The following is a 27,002-nucleotide window of genomic DNA, read 5'->3' as shown; positions in this document are numbered from 1 at the left end:
CAGGTCTAGCTAAGGGTCCCCGTCTGTCCAGCGGGCACAACAGTATCTCCTATGTTCATCTTGATGGTGAACGACAAGCATGCAGGGATCAGAGTTCCCCCGGCTGATCCAGTACACGGCAAGACTTTGGTGGCTGTTTGTGTCCTGTCAGATCTCAGCTCAAACTCCTGCCATGGGCTGGCCCTGACCGCTCACCCTGCTGTGGCAGAGTGTCATCGTTATCACCTGACCCTGAGTGATTCCTGGGAGCCCCTGCCACCACCTCAAACAACCTCGTGAGCAGCCGTGTGCGTTGGTTGTGAGTTCCCAAGGACTACTCGTCCATGTCCATGTGACAGCCCATGCACAGGTCAACAGTAGCTGCTCAGTAGGAGTTGTTGGAATAAGTGAATGAATGGAAAGACGGAAACAAAGTCTCCCGGGCCCCAGGCACAGGGTGCATATTCTCTCTCATTCTCTCGGCTGAGGCTTCCCAGAGAATCCGATGGATGAGGGCTTAAAGTAATCGGGAATCAGGCTTCGTTTTCCAGGCACTTGCTAGTCTCCCTCTCAGGTTGCACACAGGCGGTCTGCACTGTGTAGGTGGCTCCCACAGTTTGGTGGACGCGCGCGATGCTGCCAAGCCATCCCAGGCAGCTTCTATGAGTCAGGAGGTTCCAGATCTAAAGGATTGCCATTGCAGAGCTTTTCAACAACAAAAAGGACGATCCAGCAGAGCCGGGTCCACAGTTCTACTCGGCCCGATGGCGTGGGCCTGGAACAGCGGCCACCCTGTCAGGTTAGGCAGTGCGCAGGGTCTCCACTGGGCCCCAGTCTCCACTGACCTCTGCCAAGGCCACCGTTCCCACGCCCTGCCTGGGCTCTGGGGGTGTTTGGGCTCCTCCATGCATTCTGTTCTGGCCCTGCTCAATGGGTCAGGCTGACCCCACCACTGTTACCTCCCCTGGTCCGGCCACAAGCTACCCCTCCAAGGCTTCGCAGCTCCAAACACTTCTTGCTTCCAACTCCCATCTCACCCCTGGCCCTTGGAATAGAGATTTTAACACACACACACACAATTGATTTGCCCAGGGCCGGAGATTAATTGGAAGAGAAGGCGCAGCAGGAGTGCCTCTGAGGCTGTTTTGATCTCCACTGCCTCTCAAATTTCCCTGCCTTTGTTCTGCCTCCAGCTGGAGCAGTGGGGGGCTCCAACCATCTCCCCCCCCCACACTCCCTGCCCCCACATCTTCTCAGTCTTCCTGGGGATCTGCCCTGTGCACTGGAGGGGTGTGTGGGGGCTGTCTCGAGGCTTTGGGTGCCCTGAGGGAATACAGGCCCACACCTGGCAGGCTGCTGGGGCCTTTTGTTCTTGTATGGGCAAGACGGCTGAGGATGGGGGAGAGAGCTCTAAGACATCCATCTTCTTTAGAACCTGCCCAGGTGTGGGTCTTGGCCCAGCAGCACCTGAGCAAGCTTGCTGACTATTTATTTATTTTTATTGTAAAGGCAAAGACACACACACACACACACACACACACACAGACATAGATATCTTTCATCCATCTGCTAGTCCACTCCCAAAAGGCTGCAATGGTGGGCTGGGCCAGGCCGAAGCCAGGAGCTTCTTCTGGGTCTGCCACGAGGGTGCAGGGGCCCAAGCACTTGGGCCATGTTCCACTGCTTTCCCAGATGCATTAGCAGGGAGTGGGATTGGAAGTGGAGCAGCCGGGACTCCATATGGGATGTAGGTGTTGCAGGCGGTGGCTTGATCTGCTGTGCCACAATGCCTGCTCCAAAAGAATTTTTTAAAAATAAGAAAACTGTTTCTTGAACAGCAGCAAGATCAAACCTTCACTATCCCCACCCTGCCCACACACAGGGTCTAGTGCCTGGCAGGTGCTCTGTGTGTCTCTGTAGGTTTGAATCCCCCAGGAGGGGAGGGTCTCTAAGAGATTCTCAGTCTCCACTAAATGCTGGCTCTAGGGGCCGGCACTGTGGCGTAGCCAGTAACACTGCCACCTGCAGTGCCAGCATCCCATGTGGGTGCCGGTTCGAGTTCAGGCTGCTCCACTTCCGATCCAGCTCTCTACTATGGCCTGGGAAAGCAGTGGAAGATGGCCCAAGTCCTTGGGCCCCTGCACCCATATGGGAAGACCCAGAGGAAGCTCCTGGCTCCTGGCTTCAGATCGGCACAGCTCCGGCCATTGTGGCCAACTGGAGAGTGAACCAGTGGGTAGAAAACCTCTCTCTTTCTCTCTGCCTCTCCTTCTCTTGGTGTCTAACTCTGACTTTCAAATAAATAAATAATTCTCAAAAAAAAAAAAAATGCTTGCTCTAAATTTTACTGATCACTGGGCCCCTCCCTTAGAGAGTCTCATTTAGATTTCTGGGCATGGCTTGAGCATGATGGGGGCGTGGCCTGTGTGTGGTAGATGTGGTCTGGGCATGGCTTGGTCACCAAGGTTTAGCAAGCTCACCTGAGCCCAAAGCATCCCCAAGCACTGAGAATCCCTAATTTAGCATCAGTGCCTCGGGTCAAAGTTCTGAGTGGTGGGAACCTCTTTAAATCCCACAGCGAGGCTGACACTGAAAGTATTTTCTTGCTGCTGGTACTGGGTGACCCCTTTCTTCCCACAGAGCAGGTACCGTGCTGGCTTGCACTTAGGGGCTGAGGCACAGGAGGCAGCATCTTGGAACCCAGGGATCCAAGGGGGAAATGCTCAGCTGAGGTCGAGAGGCCACATCTGCTTGAGTGGAAGACCCTGCCCTTCCCATCCCACTCCCCCTCCCCTAGCCACGTCCTAGTCTTTCTCTAGATCTCAACATGACAGGTGGCTTCCCCTAGAAAGCCTTCTCTGACCGCCTCCAGAACAGGCAGGGCCCTTGGCCGCACGTGTTCAACATTGTCAGGCGTGGCGGCCTGGGAGGGCCTGATGTCAGGCATCCCCTCCTGGCCTGGAGACCTCCTGGGCGCAGCCACAGGGCCTGTGCAGCCCTTCATTGCACTCCAGTGCGTAGAGCAGGCAATGAGGGAGTGAACGAATCCCTGGGGGTGCCACAGCCGGGGGCAGGGTCTTCCCTTCCGCACAGCCTCTGTGCAGACCTGGTTTATCCGATCACCTCGAGGTCTCGGGTCAGCTCTGCAGAGCACGGGGAGGCATAGCTGTGTCTTGGGTCTGTCATTTTCAACGATTAGACTCTCAGGCACGGATGTCTTGTGGTTGAATATTATTTGGTTACCCTTCTGTTGCTAAAGCAACTGCTACGCAAGCCCTCAGAAATTTGCTTCACTGCTGGTGGGCCCCTGTGACTGTACTATTTGGGTAACACGCAGCTCCTCGCAGGACCACGTCACTACGTGGCTCAGTTATTTTTAGTCTCGTGGGCAGCGTTTCTCAGACCTCCATCGTCCCAATGCCCCGCTTTTTTATTTTCCTCCCGCTATACCACCTCTTGGGTGTTGTGAATTTAGTATTTTTCCTTTAAATCCCCTCACTTAAAATGCCAGTAAATGTATTTATTAAAGAAAATAAAGGAAAATGCATATCACTTGCCTCAAATGGATGGTAGCCATAAGTGACTCCCCCCGCTTAAACAGCGAGAAATAAAATCATGCTATTGCAAGTCAGCTCATATTGTAACAAAGCCTGTGCTCTCTTTGTTATTAAAGGGAGATGGGTAAGTGTTGGAAAAGGCGTTAAAGACTCATTAGTATCAAATGGAGACTTTCCCCAGGTCCAATGAGAAGGCTTGGAGCATTGGAAAGGGAATCACTTCCTCTTGTTGTGATTGAATATTCAGGGAGTGTCCGGTCTGTGGTTTAGGCCATTGTTTCATCAGACACGTTCATTTGCATGAGTTCTTATCAAGTCAACAGCAAATCTTATACTTCAGCATCAAGTGTACTGCAATCTAATTTGCTTTTCTCCAGTCGTCTGCGCCCTCCTCCCTCTCTCTCTATTCCTCCCTCCCTCCCTCCCTCCCTCCCTTCCTCCCTCTCTCCCTCCCTTCTTTCCTTCCTAGATTTATTTGAAAGGCAGAGTGACAGAAAGAGAGAGGAAGGGGTAGGCAGAGAGATCTTGCATTCACTGGCTTCGCTGCCCCAAATGACTGCAACCGCCAGGGCTGTGCCAGGCGGAGGCCGGAGCCGGGACCTCCATCCAGGTCTCCACGCGGATGTGGGGGCCCAAGCACTTGGGTCATCTGCTGCTGCTTTCCCAGGAGCATTAGCAGGGAGCTGCATCTGAAGCAAAGCACCCAGGACTTGAGCCAGTGCTCATGCTCGAGGCTGGTGTCCCAGGCAGTGGCTTAACCTGCTGCGCCACGGCACCGGCCCCATCTAGTTCTTACACCAAATCACTAGGGTAGAGATACGGGTAGGTCTGGGGGCTTCTGTCCTGCCTTAGCCCAGGAGTTAAGAGCTGACGACCACAGGTGCGGGCGGCGTGGAACCAACCCCAGCCGGAGCTCTGCTCCCACCCCTTGCTTACTCTCTGACCTCTGCAAAGCACTCGCTTCTCTCAGCCCAGATTTCCACAGCACAACGGCCCCCCGGGGCTGACAGGAGACTAACAGAGGGTGTCGCGTTCGAACCCCACGCCCATCGGCAGTCGGTAGTTCTTGTGGGTCCTGTGAGTTCCAGGAGAGCAGGACAGGCTGTGCTCTGCTCGCAGCGCCAGGGCCTGCACTTGGCCTGCACTCAGTAAACATCTGGCCCTTGAGCAAGGTCAGCAATGCAGAGGGTGAGGAAGGCCGTCTGCCAACGCTGCATCTGGTGGGTTGAAAAGTGTCACGTGTTACTTTAGAGATGTCCTTTTGGGGGGGACCTGGAGGGAACCCTGAGGTTCCTGGGCACCAGGGGCTGTGCTGGGTGGTTGATCTGAAGGGCTTCAAGCTGTTAGTGATGTGGATTTGGGAAATGGAGACAGCAGACATGAAGCACAGTCAGAATCATAACCATCGGAGGAGAAGGACGCAGCTCCCTGTTCTGTCGCGGCTGGAGCTGAGGTCTGGAGGGAGGAAGTGACTTGACCAAGGTCATCCAGTCCGTCAGAAGCAAGGCAGGGCCCTGAACCCAGGGCTCCCGGGGCTCAGTCCAGAGCTCGGTCCCTCCACGTCACACCCACACCTGACTGTCATCCCCCAGCCCTTGTCATGCTTGTCTGTCTTCCCAGCTCTTTTCAAAGGCTCTGGCTTCTGTGCTGTCTAGGAATTATCCCATGTCCTCCGCCAGCACCTGCAGAAAGCAGGGGATGCTGGGAGCTCCCCTGTGCACACACAGTCCCACCGAGGCCCAGCTGTGACCCTGGGGGTGTGAGGTCAGGCTGCGCACACCCAAGGGCGGGCGGACTGGGCCGGGCCATCTTCAGAACAACATTGCGTGGTGTCTCTCCTCTGGGCCTTGTCTGTTGGCCTAAGAGTGATTGAGCAAGAGAGCGGGCAAGTGAGCAGGAGCAAGAGGTGCCTTCCATCCCTAGTTCCAGTCAGCAGCATTGTGAGGGTTCCACTGTTCCACGTTCTCTCCAGCACCTGTTACTACAGCCACCCTAGTGGTTGCGAAGCGCTATCTCACTTTTAAAAATTATGCATTTAGGGGCCGGCACCGTGGCTCACTTGGTTAATCCTCTGCCTGTGGCACCGGCATCCCATGTGGGCACCAGGTTCTAGTCCTGGTTGCTCCTCTTCCAGTCCAGCTCTCTGCTGTGGCCCAGGAGGGCAGTGGAGGATGGCCCAAGTGCTTGGGCCCTGCACCTGCATGGGAGACCAGGAGGAAGCACCTGGTTCCTGGCTTCTGATTGGTGCAGTGCCGACCATAGCAGCCATTTGTGGGGTGAACCAATGGAAGGAAGACCTTTCTCTCTGTCTCTCTCACTGTCTAACTCTGCCTGTCTAATAAAAAGATTATACATTTATATATGTATGTGTTTATTTTGGAGAGGCAAAAGACAGAGATAGAGATAGGTGGGGGCAGGGGAGGGCTCCCAACCTCTGGCTCACTCTCTCAATGCCTGCAATGGCTGGGGCTGGGTCAGGCCAAAATTGGGAGCCCAGAATTCCATCCGGGTCTCCCACGTAGATGTCAGGGACTCAAGTCCCATCATCACTGCCTCCCAGGTTCTGCACAAGCAGGAGCCAGGAGTCAGGAACCAGAGCAGGGGGTTGAACCCTGATGTGGGACGCGGATGTCCTGACCCGCAGCTTAGCTGCAGGGCCAAAGGCACGCCCCTCGCTTTGGTTTAGGTTTGCCTTTCCCCAGTGTCTAATGATGCTGAGTATTTAATACGCTCACAAGGCACTTGCATATCTTCTTTGGAGAAATGTCTGTTTAGATCCTTTCAAAGCTGGGTGATTGTCTTCTTCTTACTGAGCTGTGAGTGCTCCTTCTCTGTCCCGGTTACAAGTCCCTAATCAGAGAGATGAGCTCCAGGTACTCTCTCCCATCCCTGGGTTGTCTTCTCACTTTCCTGATGGCATCCCTTAAAGCACAAAAGGCTTTTAAAAAATTTCTATGGGGCCGGCTCCGCGGCTCACTAGGCTAATCCTCCACCTAGTGGCGCCGGCACACCAGGTTCTAGTCCCGGTTGGGGCGCCGGATTCTGTCCCGGTTGCCCCTCTTCCAGGCCAGCTCTCTGTTGTGGCCAGGGAAGGCAGTGGAGGATGGCCCAAGTGCTTGGGCCCCGCACCCCATGGGAGACCAGGATAAGTACCTGGCTCCCGCCTTCGGATCAGCGCGGTGCGCCAGCCGCAGCGCACCAGCCGCGGTGGCCATTGGAAGGTGAACCAACGGCAAAGGAAGACCTTTCTCTCTGTCTCTCTCTCTTACTGTCCACTCTGCCTATCAAAAAATAAATAAAATAAAATAAAAAGTTTAAAAATTTCTATGCAATTCTAGGAGTATTTAAAGACATCGTTTACGATATTATTTCACATCTCATAATGGCATGACAAGACTTGGTCAATGAATAGCCGTTGTTCAATACAGGTAGTGTTTCCAGTTTCTTCACTTAATCATTAGGTAACAGATTACTAATATTCTGTAATAGGCTAAGTTATATTTTAATAGTGGTAGGTCCTTGTGCATGAATCTGATGGTCTCTTCTTACTACTTTATTTGAAATGTTTTCAGTTATATTTATGTGAAAGGCAGAGGGACAGAGAGACAGAAGAGACCTTCCACCTATTGATTCACTCCCTAAATCCCACAACAGCCAGGGGCCCAGGACTCAATCCAGGTCTTGCACACATCTGAGGTTCTGCAGGACCCGGTGTGTGCTGTCACGCAGCCTGCGGTCCATGGAGGGCCTGCCCTCTGCGCCTGACCCAGGCCCTCGGGGGACAGGAGATGATCTCAGGAGAGCGTGTGAACTCTGGCTCTCCTCATGTGTGTGCCAGGAAAACACAGGCGCTGAAATGAGCAGAAGCAAGGGCATGGAGGGGGTGGCCCCTGCCCATCAGGGTGCCTGGACCTCGCCCCAGCGGCAGAGGCTGGGGGTCCCTGAGCCCAGGCTGGGCTCTCCGATGGTGACAGGCCTCACTTAGGAAGAAATCCTCCTAGACTGCTGGAGACCAAGGCAGACATCTGTGGCCGGGATCGCAGCCACGGGGTGCAGCTCCTACAAGCCTTAGGATTTGGGTGGCCCACATGGACTTGGGGCGACACTTTCCAGCCCCCACAGCCACCGTCCTGCTGGAGAATGATGGCAGGTGCTCCCACGTGCCTGCCTGGGACTTGGAGCCCCCCGAGACAGGGGGACATCTTTCTGGGGTGAATTTGCTGAATTCCTGATGAGCTCTGGGACGCCCCTTGCCCTGGGAGCAGGAGGCAGGGAGGTGGCAGAACGAGGCGTGTCGTGTAGGAAGCTTGCGCAGGCTGAGAGCAGGGAGGCCCAGGTGCTGTCTGGAAGCCCCGGGGCCTATGCGATCTGTCCTTTACCATCTGCCGGGACGGGGGCCCGGGGCTCTCCCAGCGGTGCCCTGGCACAGCAGCCCAGGGGTGGGGGTCCATGGCAGAGCAGAGGTGGGGCCCGGGCCACCAGAAATACCAGGACCATGGGGTTCCTGGAGAACTAGCTGGTCGTGAGGCCTGGGACCCCCGGATGAATCAACTCAGCCCCAGGGCGTCCCCTGCCCAGGCCTGGGCCGGGCACCCCTGCACGGCCTCTCCTGGGCCCTGAGTCTGGGCCCAGGCTGGGGCTCTGGCAGGAAAATAAAGGTTCTGCCTTCGGGGGAGGAGGGGCGCTCACTCTTCAGAAATAGGAGCGGCGGCCCCGTTGCTATGACGAAGGCCTCGTGTTTTCCACATTTTTTATTTTTTCTTATGACCCACATAAAAAGGTACACACAGTTTCTTTGTAAAAACACAGAGGGAAAAAAATCTCCATCCGTTGCCCAGTGGGAGCGAGGGCCACGGGGCTCACAGGCCGGGAGAGCTTGGGCCAGGGCTCCAGAGGCGCTGGGACCCCAGACCCATGCCCTGCCCCCCACGTCCCCAGCGACCCTCGGAAACCCCCACGGACCCCACCACTAATGCGCAGTCTACAGAGATATCCAGAAAGGTTTTAAAATGATCTGTGCAATATGATCATGTATGATATGATGTGTAATATCTGCACGAAGAAATTCCTCCTCATGTCCCTGCTCTTGTGCGTTTCTCTCTCTCTCTCTCTCTCTCTCTCTCTTTCTTTCTCTCTCTCTTTTTTTTTTTTTACAGGCAAAGTGGACAGTGAGAGAGAGAGACAGAGAGAAAGGTCTTCCTTTGCCATTGGTTCACCCTCCAATGGCCGCTGCGACCGGCACACTGCGCTGCTCCGAAGGCAGGAGCCAGGTGTTTCTCCTGGTCTCCCATGGGGTGCAGGGCCCAAGCACCTGGGCCATCCTCCACTGCCCTCCCGGGCCACAGCAGAGAGCTGGCCTGGAAGAGGGGCAACCGGGACAGAATCCGGCGCCCCAACCGGGACTAGAACCCGGTGTGCCGGCGCTGCAGGCGAAGGATTAGCCTAGTAAGCCGCGGTGCCGGCCAGATGGGCTCGTTTTCATGACTTGCATTTTTGGGGTTCCATGTCGGTTCCTCTGGAAGCAAGGGGTCCCCTCTAGAGACAGGCAGAGGCGGGTGGCCATGGAGGGGCTGGGGGCATGGGCAGCTCTAAGGACCTGGAGCATCCTGGGTTTTCCTAAGAGAACAGGAAAAGAAGCTGGGCCATTGGCTAGGGACAGGTGGGCGGGGCGGGCGGCGGGCAGGGGCCAGCGCAGGGCTGGGCTGGGGAGCGAGGAGAGGCAGGTGGGGGAGGAGGAAGTGGTCCAGACCAGAGCAGCGAGCACTTTGCAGACTGCACTCCCTTGCTGCTGGCACCGAGCCCTTCTTTCACTCTCCCTGGCTCCTGCCAGGCAGCTGCTACTTCTATGCTCACATTACCCAGGAGGCAACGGGGGCTCAGGGGACGTCACTTGCCCAAGGTCACACACAGCCAGTGAGTGTCCCAGCTGAGATGCAGGCTTGGACACTGGCTCTGAGTGCGGCTCTACTTCCTCCATGTGGGCAGCTCGGCGAGAACGGGGACTTGAGGACATGACGCAGGCCAGAGTGTGGAGGGAGACGGGGGAATGGGCTTCTAGAAACGACCCTCTCAGCCGTGACCACACCAGGGGTGGAGCCCGTGCCTTGTCCCCTGCCTAAATCACCTCAGGGCGTCTTCTCGATGGGTCCCCTGAGGTCAGGATTACGGTCTCCATGACACAGAAGGGGAGAGGCAGGACCAGAGAGGGAAAGGGGGTTGCTCAAGGTCGCACAGCAAGAACGTGGCCGGCTTGGACTCGAACCCAGGTCTTTCTGACCTCAAAAGGCTTCGTCCTCGACCATGAGGCTGACCTGCCCGAGTCTGCATGGTCCTGATGCGTCTGATCCATTTCTAGTCCCTCCTCCCAGCTACTGGTCCTGGGGAGGGAGGTGTGGGCACTGAGGTTGGCTCCAGTCATTGGATGGTTCCAGCTCGGGTCAGGGCTGGTGTTCAAGCCAGGGTGACAGCAGTCTAGAGTGGACAGATGTGTACCCAGCAAATGAGGAAATCAGTGCAACTTCAGAAAGGACGAGGAATGTCGCCCAATCCAGACCTGCCTGGTGAAAGGGGCCGTCAGTTTCCCCAGGCAGGCAAGAAGAGAAGGGGTAAACTTGGAAGGCTTCCTGGAGGAGAGGACATCTGAGCCAGCTTTGAAAGATGACCAGGTTACCAGGTGGCCAGGCACAGAGAGGCAAGAGGAGGTGTTTCTAGCAAGGGAGCTGAGACTTGAAACCGCGTGACAGGTTCAGGGTGCAGGGAGTGGAACAGGGGGCCTTGTCACGGGAGAGGTGGGCAGGGCAAGGTCATGAGAAGCCTGTGTGTGCGTACACATGCATGTGTGTGCATGTCTGCTTATGTGCACGTGTGTACATATAGGTGTGCACATGCGTGTATGCATGCTTAGGTGCACACACATGTGTATGATTGCATGCACATATATGTGCGCATATATGTTGTTTGTGTGTGCATGTTGTGTGTGTTTATGTGGGAAGGTTAGGAAGCTCTGGGAACTGGAGGGCACTGGACAGTGGCTCAGTTCTTGCTGTGTGGCTCTAGCAGGTTGCTAACCTTCTCTGGGCCTCCATCCCACCCCCAGGAATTTGAACGTTTTCCCAGAACCAAGCTACGTGCAGCTGAACATCACCCGGGGGCTGGGGAACAGCCACGTATCCCACACTGACTCCATGCTGCCCCCAGCTCCGTGCTGGGTCCAGGAGGAGTGGGCCAGGGCGACCCTGCTCTCCCAGGCATCCAGGGTGGTCCCAGTCCCCCCGGAGTACAACAGGAAAATTGGCTCTTCCAGGGCTCTGGGGGGAGGGCAGCGGGCCTTGTCCACCCCCACCAGGAGAGCCCCCTCTGCTGGCTCAGCGCTGCGGCCTCTGCACTCCCTCTCCCTCGGCACCTTTCACCTTCTGCAGCCTGGACACTTGCCGAATCGCCTGGGCCGTGGACAGCATCTCAGCACGTCCTCCTTCTCAGCTCCAGAAACTCAGCCCCCCCTTTCTGCCCCTCCCCTTCCCCCGGAAGGTTCCCAAGAGTGGGAGGGACACCCCTCCGCCCTCCCCTCTGAGCCTGGTCTTCGACACAGGAGCAGTCACTCTTCTCACGGTGCACACGGACCGCGTTTCCAGGCACCTGTGTGTCTGAGGACGCTTGGCCCAGTGCTCGGCTGACCCCTGTCCTGGTCACCTGGCGGTCCTCTTGGGCATGAGACCAGAACTCAGATTCCAGGCGGGAGTCCCTGGGTGCTGGCTGTGCCCCCTGTGTGTTCACTCCTCTCACAAACGGGTTTGTCAACCGGGGGGGTGGGGGCATTTGGTGCAGCAGTGCAGTCGCTGGAATGCCTGCATCCCACACGGAGTCCCTGAGTTGAGTCCTGCCTCCACTTGCAATCCCGGCTCCTTGCTAATGTGCACCCTGGGAGTCGGCAGGTGACAGTTCAAGTACTTAGGGCCCTGCCATCCATGTGGGAGACCTGGATGGAGCTCCTGGCTCCTGGATTTCACCTGGCCCAGCCCTGGCTGTTGTGGCATTTGGGGAGTGAACCAGCAGATAGAAGATCTCTCTCTCTCTCTCTCTCTCTCTCTCTCTCTCTCTCTCTCTAACATTGCTTTTCAAATAAATAGAATAAATCTTAAAAAAAAGAATGATCAGAAACAAATTCTAAGGGGCTTGGGAATTAAGACCCAAGCTCATTCACTCTGTGTCAATCCACGCTGAGACAGGGGAGTGGCAGAGCTAGACCCCACCCCCAGGTCTCCTGGGGCAAAGAGATGGGTATTTACAAGGAGACAGAAGGGATGGGAAAGGCACAGCTGCCCCAGTACAGCCAGGGCAGGCATTGCTAATCGATCACCATGCTCTTTCAGGCCAGGCCTGGCTATGGCCTTGGAGTCTCTTGACTGCAGGAATCCAAGCCCAACCATCTGGAGCTGAGCATCCCGGTGAGGCTGGATCCTGCATCCTGACTCTCCACCGAGCTTCCCTGGTTGTCAACAGAGGTTTCTTTGTGTGCCTTGGAGGGGCCCACCTCTCTCTCCCTCTCTCTCTCCCTCTCTCTCTCTCTCTCCTGTCCCAGCATCCTCAGGCCAGGCCCACGGTTTCAAAGTCCTATTTAAAACAAAAGCAACACCAGAGAATGCAAGCATCCTCTCCACTCTGATGAAGAAGAAGCTAACCCTACAGCTGTGCTCCGAGGTGCCCGGAGCCCCCGGCCTGGACTGCCCGGGTCAGTCAGCGATGGAAGGCGGCGGCCCCGTGGCCCAGGGCACTCCTCCCTGGGGCCTCAGTGGGTCCCATGTTCCTCCCCATCCCTGTCCCTGTGGCTTCCGCTGAGAGAAGCTGGGCCTCCTACAGGTTGCCCTGGGACTGAGAGGCCCCGGGGGGGCAGCTTAGAGGAGGAAGTGGCCGTCTCTGCAAATCCGCCCCGGGCCACCCGCTGCTCACCCAGGATTCCTGAGTGAGCCTGCTCTTCCTCCAAAGCTGCCCCCTCCCCTACCCCCGTCTTCTTCCCCTTCTCCCTCTTCCCCTCCCCTCCACCCCAGTCCTGCTCCTCAGAGAGGCCACAGGACTCACTCAAGACACACAGCTTGGGCCGGTGCTGTGGCACAGCGGGTTTAGCCACTGCCACTGCCACTGCCACTGGCATCCCCTGTCGGAGCACTGTCCCAGCTGCTCTGCCCCCAACCCAGCTCCCTGCTAATGTGCCTGGGAAAGCCGCAGAGGATGGGCCGGGTACTGGGTCCCTGCACCCACATGGCAGTCCCAGATGGAGCTCCAGACTCTGGCTTCATCCTGACCCAGCCAAACCCCCAAAGCGGTGGCCATCTGGAAGATATTCTCTCTCTCTCTCTCTCTCTCTCTCTCTCTGTCGCTCTACCTTTCAAATCAATAAAGTAAAACCTAAAACAAAGAGCAGCGGCTCACGGTGGTGGGGCCAGGAATTGCCTCCCAGTGGGATGGCAAAGCGTTGGATGTTTCCCGCTCCTCTGGGCGCTGACACGAGCTATGCCAGGGCCCCTTTCAGTGGTTCTTGATTGCACGTCCGTGCCCGTGGCCTTCAGACCGCAGCTGGCACCAGAACTCTGCTGGGGGGGGCTTCTTGAGCGCTCGTGGCTGGGCCCTGCTCACAGAGACTTGGCTTCAGCCGCTCTGCGGTGGCCCGAGAATGAGCATTTCTCAGAGCTCCCGGGGGAGGCAGCAGCCGGTGCTGGCCTGCAAACCACAGTGGGGAGACCCCTCCCCCACCAGGTCCCAAGAGCTTTAGGTCAGGGCGCACGGGATGCCTCCCACGGCGTGGAAGTCTTCCCTGTAGCCAGGGCGGGTTTGGCTGCTTTTTCCTTGGGGCCTCTCGCCTCCCCTGGCCTCTCTCCTTCCGCCATGGGAAAGGCAGCGATGATGACCCTCGATCCTGGGCTTTCCGGACCCCAGAACCGAGAGCCAAACAAACGTCTACGGTTTATAAAGGAGTTCACAGCACAGGGCACAGATGGCGAAGGCAGGTCTCCCCAGGGCTCCCTGCCTGCGCCCTGCTGTGAGCTCCTGGAGGAGCACACGCCCCCTCCTGTCCCCCTGCCCTCTCTCCTCCCTCCCCTGTCACCTCCTTCCTCCTCTCCCCTCCTTTCTTTCTTCATCCTCCTCCCTCTCACTAGCCTCCCCGCCTCCCCGCCTCCCCGCCTCCCTGTCTCCCCGCCCTTTTCCTTCCTGCAGATGGCGTTTGGGCCTGGGCATTGCGCTCACACAGACCTGGGTCCAGTCCTAGCTCCGCGGGCACCAGCTGATGCCCCAGGCAAACAGCTTCCTCTCTGTGGCGCCAGCATCCTCATGGGTAAAATGGGCCGGAGATGATGCCTCTGGCACTGTGGGAGGCTTGCATGACACTCGTGTGACGTACTCCACGGGAGCACCCCACCCCGCCCCCGGGCGTGCACACAGGGGATGCTTCCATTTCTTTGATCTGGCAAAGGGCTGGCTCCAGAGTGAGGCAGCTGGGTGGGGACCCCAGCTCTGCCCCCTACTGGCTGTGTGGTCTTGGGCAAGTGATCTAACCTTTTCTCTCCCTCCCTCCCCCTTCCTCTCTCTTTCTTTCTTTCTTTCTTTCTTTCTTTCTTTCTTTCTTTCTTTCTTTCTTTCTTTCTTTCTTTCTTTCTTTCTTTCTTTCTTTCTTTCTTTCTTTCTTTCTTTCTTTCTTTCTTTCTTTCTTTCTTTCTCCTTTCTTTCTTCTCCTCCTTCTCCTTCTAAGATTTATTTGTTTATTTGAAAGAGTTACAGAGAGAGAGAGAGAGAGAGGGGCAGAGGTAGAATGAGACAGAGAGAGGTCTTCCATCTTCTGGTTTACCCCCCAGATGGCTACAGTGGTCAGGGCTGGGCCAGGCTGAAGTCAGGAGGCAGGAGCTTCATCAGAGACTCCCATGTGGGTGCAGGAACCCAAGGACTGAGCCATCTTCCTCTGCATTTCTTAGGCCATTAGCAGAGAGCTGGGTGGGAATTGGAGCAGTCAGGACTCGAACCAGCTCTCACATGGGGTTGCAGGTGGCAGCGTTACCCACTACACCACAGTGCTGGCCCCATGACTTAATCTTTCTGTGCCCCTGTTTCCCATGGGTAAACTGGGGGTGGTAATAATCCCTACAGCCTAGGCGTGTGCTGAGGGGCAAACACCAAGTGCCCGGCCCATTCCCTGGTCCTTGACTATTCCGATTATTGCCCGGGCTGTGGTGCTGATGCAGCTGCGTTGTGGAACACGCACTAGGCCCAGGGCAGCAGACAAAGCACAGCGCCTTCCCCAGGCAAGTGCTTTCCCAGCAGGAAGGTCAGTGTTGCATCAGTGCCCTGATGGGGCGACCCTGAGCGGCCAAGGGGAGCCCAGAGCAACCCCCGAGGGTCAGAGGAGGAGCGGTGGCCTCCAAACTGATGCCTGAAGAGGGAGCCAGAGGTCACAGCACCAAGAAAAAAGGGCAGGAACAGCACCCAGGGTGGGGGGGAACAGCATGAGCGAGGCCTTGGGTTGAGCGGCAGCCCAGCTGAGTGGCGGGGTGACCGATGGCCCAGTTTCTCAGCCATCGTCCCCAGCTCCCAGGCCCCTGGCACGGAGCAGATGCACCCCCCCACCCCCAGCAGCCTGGGGCCTGCATATGCTCCTGGTTTGTGCTCAGACAGTGGGCAGGGAGCCCAGCTTCACCAGGCCGCCAGAGGGGCGGGGCATCCCCAGCAGGCCCTGCTGCCACCCACGAGCCCAGCCCCGGGCTGGCAGGGACAGCCTCCCGGGCAGGCGGCCCCACTCCCGCAGCTGGAGGCCCCCGCCCTCGGCCAGCGCCGCTTCCTGCCCCTCCCTCCCGCTCTCCTCCCTCCAGCTGTGTCTCGGGCTAAGTCCTGGCTCTGACCCACTCAGGGCAGCAGCCCCAGCGAGGAGGGAACTCGGGACACATCTGAGCTCCCTGGGAAGCCCTCGGAGGATCAGTGTTCCAGGGGCTGCGCTCTGGTGGGGGGAATCTTGAATGAGTGAGTAAGTGAGTGAATAAATGAATGACTTTCTAGACACAGCCTCAGCCAGAGGAGCAGCGTGGCTGGGAGAGAGAAGCGGGACGCACAGCCGGCTTGAAGAACCCTGAGGAACCTGACATCAGCGGGAGCCCGGGGAGACCTGAGCAGAGAGCAGCGTGCAGGTACTGCCCTTGACTTGGGCATCTCCCGGAGGGGCGGGGCCAGGGCGCGCCGGGGACAGAGCGGCTCTCTTCTACTCACCGGTTAACGATGGTCAGCATGAAAGTGCTTGATCGTCACTTCCAGATGTTTAAAGCAATGCACGCCCATCGTATGCGATGGCAAGGACATGCACAGGCGTCTGAGTGTGCACGCACGTCCACACCCACTTAGTCTTGGGTGGGGGGTGAGCTCCCCTCCCCCCCATCGCTGCCCCTCTATGGCTACCTAGTCACTGTGTCTTGGGATTCAGCTCCTTGCTGTTGCACCGACTTCCGTGGTTTCTCGTGACTGTAGCGGTGCAGCCGTGGAGGCTCACCTGGGGCCCCACCTCTGTGTGCGGGGGCCGTGGCCACCTTTCCAGAGGTGCAATGCTTGGGTCCCCCTGGAAGGTGACATGCTGTGTGTTGTATCGGGGTGCGACTTTTCTCCCTGCCCTATCCCTGAAGAGAAGTTGAGTCATTTCTCAGGATGCTTCCGCTTGCATTTCTTTATTAACGTTGATGCCTTGTGCAAGCTTAGTGTGCACTTTTCTTGTGGGATCATCCTGTCCAAGGCCACTCTCGTTTCCCTCATTATGCGCCTGCTGATCCTTGTCTTGTTCCTCTTCACAAGTCCTTTGTATATGGAGACTACGGACCCTTTGCCCAGCTCCCTGTTGAAAATAGCCCACTCCCCCCCACCCCTCGCACCGTCTGCTTTCAGATCATGTTTTAGGTGCGTGATCCACATTGCTGTGGATCAAGCAGCTGCTACCCAGTGCGAGTCTGGTGGCTCAGAGAGGTCAGGTCACCGGCCTGAGCTTGCCCAGCAAGGAAGTGAGCAGGTCCCGATTCTGCCTTCTTCTTCAGCTTAGAAAAAGCTCCAGTCTCTGCTTTTGCACCCAGCCTTCTCTTCAGGGCCAACCCTCTGTGCAGGTCTGCTGCCCCTCCTGCTGTCTCGCCTGCCGTGGTGGTGGCCGTGGGGGACGTGAGGCCCCTGGTGCAAGGAGGAGTGGCTGGAGTTTGCTTTAGAAAGAAGGTTTAGCCTGAGCTACTGATGTGCAGTGGCAGAGGCTGGGGGTGGGTGTCAGGTAGAGAGAGGCGCAGGGGAAAGGCTCCCCCTCGGTGCACAGGGCCTCTGACTTCCCTAAAACCTCAGGGTGTAAATAAACTTGACTTTGGGCGGGTCACTCCCCTCACTGGCTTGACTGCTGGGACCAGCCTGTCTGCTGGGTTTCCCCTGTGAGAGCACCTGCCACGCGGGTGTCATGTCAGCCGTCTCATCTGCCTCTCCTGCTAGCCTGGCGCTCCTGGAACCAGACGTGGGGCACTGTTATTCTCCCTGAATCCCCAGCCCTCTGCACAAGAGCTAGCATATGTTAGGCTCATGGGACAAATAAAGTAACCAGCTCTGTGTCCCCATCTGTGAAATGTGGTAAGGTCGCGTCCCACAGATGCTACTTGGCAACTTCTCTCAGCTTGCCCTGTGCCTACTAGATTGAGATGCTTTTCCTGATTCCTCACCAGGCTTCTATGATACAGGTACTACTGACGTGCCCATGTTACAGACTGGGAAACTGAGCGCTAGGGAGGGGTTCTGACTCCAGACGTCCGTGAGACAGAACGGGGCACGGAGGCCATGGGGCTGGGTTTGAATGGGCCAGCTGCCTGCTCACTGAGGGACCCAGAGCGACCTTCATGCCTCCTTTTCCTCATCTATAAAATGGGAAAGGAAGAGCAACTTCCTCATGGGATTCTCATAAAGAGTAAATAAGATCGCACAGGGAAAGCCCTGGGCCGGGGGCTTGTCGCCTGCAAGGGCCCTGTCACGTCAGGTGTCATGTGCACAGCCACTCGTGCGTTACCAAGCTGCCTAGGCCTGGGGCACCCCTCTGGAACACACAGAGAGTAGTGCTGATTTCTGTACAGTGGCGTGGTGAAGCTCAGATTCCCAGGGGAAGGCGTCCTTCACGGTCTCTGAGCCACATCCCTGGTGCAGCCATCACTGCCAGCTACAAGGCTATGAAGAAGACTCAGAGAGCCCCAAGTGCACCGCTCGCGTCAGAACAATCACGGGCATTCCCTAAAGCTTCAGTTTTGGGAATCAGACCCTCTGAGGCTGAGGCTTAGGTGTCTGTGTGAGAGGCTAGCACCCCAGGACACTTGAATGCACCCCAAACGCTAAGAACCGCTGGTCCCGAGTGGTCCTGCTCCCTGTTCACATTTCTGGGTGCTCCACACTGAGGTTTCTTTTTTCCTTCCTAAGCAAATATCTGTGCGCTGCTGTAAAGCCACACGCCTGTGTCAGCAGCTGAGACGGGGAGGCTGGTAGAGAAGTGAAACTGGCTGCCCCGTGGAGGGTTGGAGCGTGTTGGCCACCTCCAGTGTAGGGGCTTTCGGACTATCGCAAACCACAGACTCCTTCCCTCAAGCGAAAGTGTAGGGGGAAGTGAATTCCGAAGCGGATAGCAGTGGTATTTGCCCCGAGACAGAAGCAGAGGACTCCGGGCTGGAGCCTGCTCACCCTTGTTCTCATTGCCGAGGGGCCTCTGGGAAACCTTACGGCTCTGTGGGATGGCTGGAAACCACACATCTACTCCAAGGAGTAGGCCTGGCTGCATGAACTTGAACTTGCGGTGTGACCTCGTGCAAGGCACTCCCAGCTCTCTGGCCAGCACTGTGCCATCTGTTGGAGGTTGTATTTGTTAGGGTAGCAGCTGCAGTAAGAGAGGGAGGCTCAGAGCATGTGATGACTAAAAACAAAATCGATGAAGAAAAGAGGTTTGCGCTGGCCCACAGTTCTGGAGGGTCACAGCCCAGGATGGCCCGAGTCCCCTTGGTTCGGCTTCTGGCAGTGGTGCCCTTGCTGACAGAGCACAGAGTGCCCCGTGGCAGAAGGGAGCACGCGTGTCTGTCTGTGTTCTGTCTGTGGGCTCCTATGAAGCCACCAGGATTCAGCCACCAAACGACCCAACTCCATCACCCCTGAAAGCCCCACCTGGAGACGTCACTGGGTTAAATCCCCATCCTCCCAGTGTCCTTGTCGTAAGACTTTGTGAATCTGGGGAGTGTGTGTAACTCTCCAACCCACAGCATCGGTGACCCATCAGGTGGCCCACCACCAACCCCCCCCCCAGGACATCCTCATTGTCCTGTTAGCTGCAAAAGGTGAAGGCAGGTGTGCAGGTGGCCTGTGTGCCTGTCACCTGCTGTGGCCTGGAAGCAGCGTCCATCACATCCACGCACACGGGACGGCAGGTCCCGCAGTCCACCTAGCGGCAGACGACACTGGGCCAAACGTGGAGTTCTCGGCAGTGGCCTCTGTGCCCCAGCGAAGGCTGCGCAGGTTTCGTGGGCAGCTCACCACTGCTATGGTGGACACAGTGGCCGCGTGGGTGTCTCCCATGATCTGATCCTAGGCCTGTCTACGTTTTGTCTTAGAGTCAACATGGTGGTGACGTTGCACTCACAAGGGCTTTGCTGCCCTTCAGATAATCCCCACCAGACACACTGAGTAAAATCCCAGATTCCAGACCCCCAAACAGGGATGGCTCTGGAATTCGGGCCACGGCCCCTCTCCCGGAAAAGAGAAACGAGAGTCCAAGTTGTACTGAGTGTGTCAGCGACTGAGCGGAACGGATTTGTGCCTATCACCTCTGAATTTCATGTGCACGTGTGCATGTACGTATGTGCATGTGTGTGCACATGTGTGTGCACGTATGTGTGTGCACATGTGTGTGTGTGTGTGTTTGGTTAGGGTCGGGGATTTTCTTGGGCTGGACTTTCCCGGGGCTGGGCATAAAGAAAGTGGAAGCTCAGAGTCACTGTCCCAGTCCCCAGAATGGGTTTTGGTCGCTGATTCTCGTGGCCTGAGGAAGCCCAGTGTCACCGCCAGCCATGGAAAAGAGAAGGGGCAGCGTGGGTGGGAGTCCTGGGGTCCTGGGTGGTGTCGAGGCCTTGAGTAGGCCAAGCACAGAGCGAATGAACAAAGCCAGAGCAGGGGCTGCTGAAGCAACGTGAGACAGGAGGAGGAGTCAGGCCCAGTTCCTGTTCCGGAGACCCCTGCGTGCGGGAGACAGACGTGTGACACGTGCTGTCCTCATTCACTCAACAGTCACTCACGAGCACCTGCTACGTACCCACCGCTTTGTTCATCAGGCCAGGATGGTGAGAAAGACGGGCTCGCTGTCCTGGTGGGACATTAGAGGGACCACGGGTTAGTCATGCCTGCATCCACTGCAGAGGTGACGACAATGAGGCCTTGACTGATTAAGTGACATTCTCAGATCCCATGGTAGGAATAGGACTTGGGCTGCTTTCGGAGGCCCAAGGCAAGGCCTGGGATGCAGAGAAAGGGACCAGTCACTGGCAGCCACTTTGTGCTTCCTCCAGATTCAGGCTATGCTGGTTTCAGGCAGTTTCAGGAAAGCTTAGTAAATTTGTTTCTGTTTGCAGCTTCTACATTTTGTAGAATTGGTCACAAGTACTACTGGGAAAGATCAGAATTTCTTGACCTGCTGGGTAGAACCAAGAAGGAGTAATTCCACATGGAGCCATCGAAGAAAGGAATGTTGGTGTCTGGGTGGCGGTGGTCGGCAGTGGTGTGGTGACGCCCACAGAGCCCAGAGCCGAGTGTTCTAAGGTTTAGCTCTCAGCTCTGCCCTTTTAACTCCTGATGCTGTCGGCTTCTGCGTGTGTAAGGTGGGGGTCCTGTGAGGCCTCTTCATCGGGTTGTGGGGATTCAGTGGTTAATGCACACAAAGCACTTGGTATAGCAGGTGGGCATCTCCATGAAGAGCTCTCCATTGTTACTCTCAGGAGACTGGACTTTGAAGTTGCACCTCTGGGTGGGTGTGGGCGTCTGGGGCCTGGTGGCGTTGGGTTCTCAGGTGGTAAAGTCCTCTGGGCCAGTCTCTTGGCTTCGCGTCTGACCCTGGGGGTGGCGGGGCGTGCTCCGGTGATGCCGGCAGCGCCAGCAGCTGACTCAGCAGGGAGGTCAGATGTCAGGATCGGTTCTGCTTTTTCGGCGAACGTGACTTGGGTTTTGCGATCCGGGCCCTGAGCTCCTGCTGAGGGTGGCTCTTGTGCAAGGAGGGTGGGGGCGGGGAGGTTGATGCAACTTTCCTCCTGGGACCCAGGCGTCAGAGGCGTGGGAGCCTCAGTAGGGAGAGGGCGTTGCACAGCAGGGTGAGGGCAGTCCTGGGTTCTGGCCCTGTGTGGCACCTGCCGCCTTTGTCACATGGCTACGTACGCCTTTGAGCCTCGGTTTTCTCTCATCTCGGGCTTATTGAGAGAGGGTCTGCTGTGCTCTGTGGCTTGTAGCAGCGGCTCAGTTGATGATCTGGGGTTGTGATCAAAGAACATGTCCACGCCTGGCTAGCCGAGTTGGTTGGAGCAGTCTCCAGAAACTATGAATTCCTATGTGTTAGATGAAGGCCAAGTTCAGGTAGCAGATGGATTCCTTTCCTGTTGCTGCTATCATGATCGCCATGAAGGTGGTGTCGGGCCTTCAGACAGTGGCTCAGCTCTCCTGATTCCTGCCTCTACCTGTCTCTCTCCTGAGAGACGGAGGGGGAGGGGGAGGGGGAGAGATCCTCCATATGCTGGATCACTCCTCCAATGCCTACCACAGCTAAGATGGGGCCAGGCCAAAGCCAGGGTGCAAGAGCTCCACCCAGGTCTCCCACATAGAAGGCCATGACCCAAGCACTTGGCCTATCCTCTCGTGCCTCCCACAGAGTGCATCAGTGGGAACTGGATTGGAGCTGGCGGGAGTTGGTACTTGACTCAGGCACTCTGATATGGGATGCTGATGTCCCAGGTGACTTAACTGCTGTGACAACTGGCTGCCCCTCGGTGTGCCTCTCTCTCTCTCTCTGCCTCGAAGCTGCTATCAAGTGCTCCATCTCCTCCCAAGTCACCTGTTCAAATCCCCTAAAGAAATTCCCTTTCTCAGGTTCTGCTGACGGTGGATGAATCCCTCCCTGTCTGGAACCTTCATTTCCAGCAGGCCCTGGAAGAATCTCGAGTTGACATCAAGGTTACCTGACCCTGACCTTGACATGATCTAGAGCAGGGATGGATTCCACCCCCACTCCTCACCCAGACACCCTGTGTCACTTGTGCTTCTCCCTCTGGGGGAACCCAGACATTTCAGTCTTTCATCCTGGAGTGTTAAACCCCACCCGCAGATGTAGAGGCTTGGGAATCACTAGTTGTCCAGGTTCTGCAGTTGGGCAGGGTTCTGCCGGAATGGTTCATCTCACTCCTGTGGTGCTGGCTGTGTCGCATGTGGGCTGCATCATCAGGAGCTCCCCGGGACTGGGTTGTTAAGGATGGCCTTGTGCTTCCCTGGGACCCAGCTGTCTCTGTGCACGTGGCAGGTCCCTCCAGAGGGGCTGGGATGGGGGTGGGGGACATCTCAGCCAGCAGGCCCAGGGCTCTGCAAGAGTGAACACAGAAGAAAGGGAAAGCAGGATAAGATGTCCCAAGAGCTTGGGCCTCTGCTCCCATGTGAGAGACCCAGAGGAAGCTCCTGGCTCCTGGCTCCTGGCTTCGGCCTGTCCCAGTCCCAGCCATGGAGGCCATTTGGGGAGTAAACCAGCCAGTAGAAGATCTCTCTCTCACTCTGTCTCTCCCTTTCTCTCTTTGTAACTCTGCCTTTCAAAGAAATAAATTTTAAAAGAAGACAAGAGGAAGAAGAAGCAGCTCCCAGGCCTCTTGAGACCTAGGTCTGGCACCAGCCCTGGGTCACTTCTGCCGCATTCTGTTGGTTGTGGCAACCCGTCAGCCCAGGCAGATTCAATGGGAGGAGAGGGGTGGAAAGGTTAGAGTCCATCTTTATTTTTTTTGAAGATTTACTTATTTAGTTAAAAGACAGAGTTACAGAGACAGAGGCAGAGAGAGAAAGAGAGAGAGAGGTTTCCATCTGTTGGTTCACTCCCCAGATGGCTGCAATGGCTGGAGCTGTGCTGATCCAGAGCCAGGAGCCAGGAGCTTCTTCTGGGTCTCCCACGTGGGTGCAGAGGCCCAAGGACTTGGGCCATCTTCTACTGCTTTCCCAGCCCATAGCAGAGAGCTGGATTGGAAGAGGAGCAGCCGGGACTGGAATCAGTGCCCATCTGGAATGCCAGCACTGCAGGCGGCAGCCTTACCCAACACACCACAGTGCCAGCTCCTAGAGTCCATCTTTAAAAACAATCCGCCAACCAGGCTTGATCATAAAACCCAGTGGATGGCAATGGCTGTCGGAAAGAACATTTTGTCATCTGAGCTAGTCCATGTGCCCATTCTTCAGATGGGAAAACTGAGGATCAGAGAGGGAGAAGGACTCATGGAAAGGATCCAGGATAGAGCCTCTATTCACAGAACATCTGCTGTGTGCCAGGAGCATGGGACAGAGAGAGAGAGAGACAAGCCCAGCTGAGTTGACGGAAGGGTCCCCTCTGTCCTGCAGACTGGCTTTGGTGTTGGGGTGCTCAGGGGAAACTGCCCGTGGTGCAATGGCCCCTTCACCATCCATTCAGTGCAGTAAGGGCCCAGGGAGCCATGACTGTCAAGCACGCAGCACCTGGCTGGTATGTTTCATGTGCAGTGTGGGATCAGAGGGGAGCAGTTTTCACTGGGGTAGCCAAGAAGCAGGGCTTCAGAAAGGCTTGAGTATTTGAGCTGGGATCAGAGGACCGAGGGGCCTGGAGCTGCCTGCAGGGGGAGTTGGCCAGAAATGAGCGAGATGTCAGCAAGGAGCGCAGTGCAGGCTGGGTCCCTGTGGGGAGTCTGGCTGGGGGATGGGGGTGGGGGTGGGGGTGGGGGCGGGAGCAGGGAACAGCAGGATTGGCAGGAGGGAGCCGGGACCCTCTGCATGGCCTTGAGGGTCCCACCCAGTTCCCCCCAGGGTTCCAACACACTTCAGCATCTTCCAAGTTCAGCGCTTGAACTTGAATGCTTGGACGTCAGGAAGAGTCCAGACAACCCAAAGCTAATTGAGTTTGACACTCCCAGCCAGCGGAGGGCATGTGGTTTTGTGGCTTTATCTCATGGGTGTTGTGGCTCGTAAGCCAGCTCGAGAGAAGAGTGTCTTGGCTGAGTGTGGGTCCCCTACCCCCCCCAAGCTCCCTTAAACCCACCACCCTCCGTCCCCCCCCACCCCCCCACCCAGGACTTGCTGACGGATGTGGCTGGAGGCTGGGAGGGTTTCTCTGGAGTTGAAGAGAGTTGGTTGAGGACCACACCTGTGGTCCGAGGTCACCAAATAGACCTGGTGTACAAGAGGGACTGAGACCCCGCTAGGTGCTAGGGCACCTGCCACCTGCCCTAGTCGGAGGGAGCAGGGCTGGGCATCCGAGGGGGGGCCTGACGCCCTCCCACCGGTGAGAGGCAGGGCCGGCTGACGTCACGAGCAGCTCTTCAGGGAGAACCGGCAGTTTTCAGTCTCTTTTGCAACCAGACTCAATTCACAGAGGGGCTTGTCGGCTGTTAGGGATTTGGGTCATGAAGAAAAAGGACTTCCCTCGAGTGGGACTGGGACGACCCCCTACCCCCGGCGAGCAGGAGCTGCAGCCTGCGTGGCTCAGGGACAACCCATGTCTGCCTCTTGCTGGCTGTGAGCACTGAGTCCCCGCTGAGCCACGCTGAGCCTCAGGTCCCACCAGGGCTTTCCTGGTGGTATCGTGGGGGCTTCACCGAGATCACGCCGGGTGGCAGGGGAACGGGGGCAGCCAGGGCTCCTGAGCCCCCACAGGCTATGCAACGCTGGCCGGATCCTGGTTGCCCTCTCCTTTGGGGCTGGGCGGAGACCTTGAACTGTCAGCCCTGCTGTGCCGGGGGGAAGGGGCGGGGGAGCCAGGCCTGCCTGGTCCCACGGGCTTCTCTTTCACGTTTTCCCTGCCATGGAAAAATGCAGACAAAAAGGAAGTCAGGAGCAGGGTGGGGGCCCCTCTCCTGGGTGCGGTGGGCGGTGCCTATCCAGTGTAGGGGTGGGGCAGTTTGTCGGGCTGGGCCCTGGACCTCCACCCCGTCCTTCCACCGTGTTTTCTGCTGCCTCCCCAGGCCCGGTCCTGTTGCACATGTTCCAGGGGGCTGGCCAGACAGCAGGGCCGCCTGTGGTCTCCTCTCTCCACCGCCGGCAGGCGGGGTCCAGGCTGGCCTCTCGCCCAGTCCCACTTCCTGCCACCCGGATTGTCCTCTGGGGCCAGTCACACCTCTCAGACTGGTCACAACAGAACGTTGTAAAATGAGCCTCCACCCGCTGGCTTCTCGCACGCTCACGGGAAGTGCCAGGGGTGGAGCTCACCGTCCTACTTGACAGCCAGGGAGACTGAGGCCCAGAGAGAGGACAGGGAGCCCTTGCTCCTTCACTCTTCCTAGCGCACCACCTCTCTGCCTGCACAGACCCCCTGGTGGGTTGCTCTGTGGTGGGGCCTGTGTCATTAAGCAGACCTGGGTTCCAATCCAGAGTCTCTTGGTTACCTGCTGGTGGCCTTGCATCTGCCGCTGTCTTTCTCTCGAGTCCTTGCCTGCACAGTAGAGGTGATGACAGGGCCTGCCATGAGGTGTGTGGGGAGGATAAAGGATGGGATTCATGGACCAGCACGGCAGGGAGCCCAGTGAGCTTGCTTAGAAGGGGAGCGTCAGGCCTGAGATGTCTGGGTGCTCACCCCAGGGCCCAGGGCGGGCGCCTGGCACCACGGCTCAGGTGCCGCCTGGGGTCCCCGCATCGCAGGGCCTGGGTTGGGTTCTGGTTCTACTCCTGCTTCCTGCTTCCTGCTGATGCCGACCCTGGGAGGCAGCAGGTGACGGCTCAGGTGCTTGGGTCCCTGCCACCGACGTGGGAGACCCGGTAGAGTCCCTGGCTCCTGGTTTCAGCCTGGCTCAACCCATTTGGGAAATGAACTAGTGGCTTGGAGATGCTCTCTCTTTCTCTCTCTTAAACAAAATTTAAAAACAAGTTGTGTGCAAGCCAAAAAAAAAAAAAAAACCTCAGAAAATAGCCCCTGAAATGGGGTTGACTTCAGTCTTCACCCCCCTGTCCATCCCCCCACCCCAGTTTCCCTCGTCCAGGGTGAGGCTCAGCGAGGTGGATTGACCTCCCGAGGTCACAGTGCCTGGGCCATCCCCATCTCCCTGTCCCCCTCTCCAAGGTCCAGGCACCCGTGTCGTGGCGCAGACCCTCGCTACACTGCTGTGGCACCCATGCCAGCATGGGTCCTATGATGGGGCCATCCCTGTGGCTTCTGTGGGTCAACCAACCCGGCCCACACCCCACGCCCTCCAGTGCCTCTGCTAGCCAGATGTCCAGTTGGAAACCAAAGCCATCCACCCCCATGCACTGCGGTGCCTGCGGCTCATGGCAGCGGCAGAAATGGGGTTGTGAGCGTGGGGTCTCGGCCAGCGGAGAGTGGCCGCCTGGGGACGCGGGGTGAGGGAGGTCCTGCATGAATGCCAGGGAGAAGCTGTAGGAGTCCGGGTCTCTCTCTCTCTCCCTTTTCTTGTAGACCACAAGGCCAGGATGGGGTTCATTTTCTTTTTCTTTTTCTCTTTTCTTTTCTTTTTAATGTGAAAAGATTGCCCCACAGCCGAGCTTGGAGAAACCAAGCTTGGGAAGCTGAGCAGGGCCTGGGGGCTGGAGAGTTGGAGGTGGCAATTCCCCACCACCACCACCCCCCACCCCTCCCCGGTCTACACTGCCTGCCAGAGCAGGCAGGGGACACGGCCTGAGGCCACAGCGGTTCCTCCACTGCAGAGCAACCTCCGGCTCTCCCAGGGCGGTGGTGGGAGAAGTGGGAGAAGATTCCCAGACTCACAGCTTCCTTGGGAAGCTCCGAGGCTCGGGGGGTCCTGGGGGGCCTCCGCAGATCTGGGGTGCAGAGCTAGAGCAGGGATGGCGCATGGTGCTGTGTTCTTGGAGTCCCTCCCCCCACCAGGGCCCGGTGGCCCAGTGCCGTGTCCTCTCCTGTTCCCTATCTGTTGTCCACCCTGTCCTTCCATGGCAGGGTGCTCCAGGCCCGCTGTGGCCTCCCAGCGTGGTACACCTCTGAGCTACAGCAGGCTCCCGCCTGTCCCTGCTGGAGGCGTCCTCAAGCTCCCCCCACCTGCTGGCAGCCTGCATGGTGGTTTCTCCCCTGTGGGGTTGGGCTGTGTGGGACACGCATCGCAGCCCCCCGCCACCCTGCACCGGGCCCATCGTGCCGGCCCCGTAGACACTGAGGGGAGATGACCCGGGAGCCCCCTCCCCTGGGGGAAAAGAAAACCCAACACTTACTGGAACTCTTCTGAGGTTGTGCAT

The 27,002-nt window shown here is 57.4% G+C and overlaps 1 protein-coding gene across 3 annotated transcripts in view; it reads left to right on the top strand.

The window, feature by feature from the left end:
- Positions 1-15,287: 15,287 nt before the first annotated feature.
- Positions 15,288-27,002, top strand: part of CMKLR1 (chemerin chemokine-like receptor 1) — a 63,062-nt gene continuing 51,347 nt past the window's right edge. Inside the window, exons 1-2 of one of the 3 annotated variants that reach the window (XM_089323307.1) lie at positions 15,326-15,700; positions 19,833-19,934. The gene's annotated coding sequence lies outside the window, so the exon portion shown is untranslated. Of the gene's footprint in view, positions 15,701-19,832; positions 19,935-27,002 lie in introns of all 3 variants that reach the window. The other 2 variants (XR_016227273.1, XM_008249345.5) reach the window with 2 other exon arrangements.

Source organism: Oryctolagus cuniculus, chromosome 21 (assembly GCF_051225735.1).
Source record: "Oryctolagus cuniculus isolate XC-2025 breed Fujian yellow rabbit chromosome 21, ASM5122573v1, whole genome shotgun sequence".
NCBI lineage: Eukaryota > Metazoa > Chordata > Mammalia > Lagomorpha > Leporidae > Oryctolagus > Oryctolagus cuniculus.
Note: the sequence above shows the minus strand (reverse complement) of the source record. Positions and strands in the feature narration are given on the sequence as shown.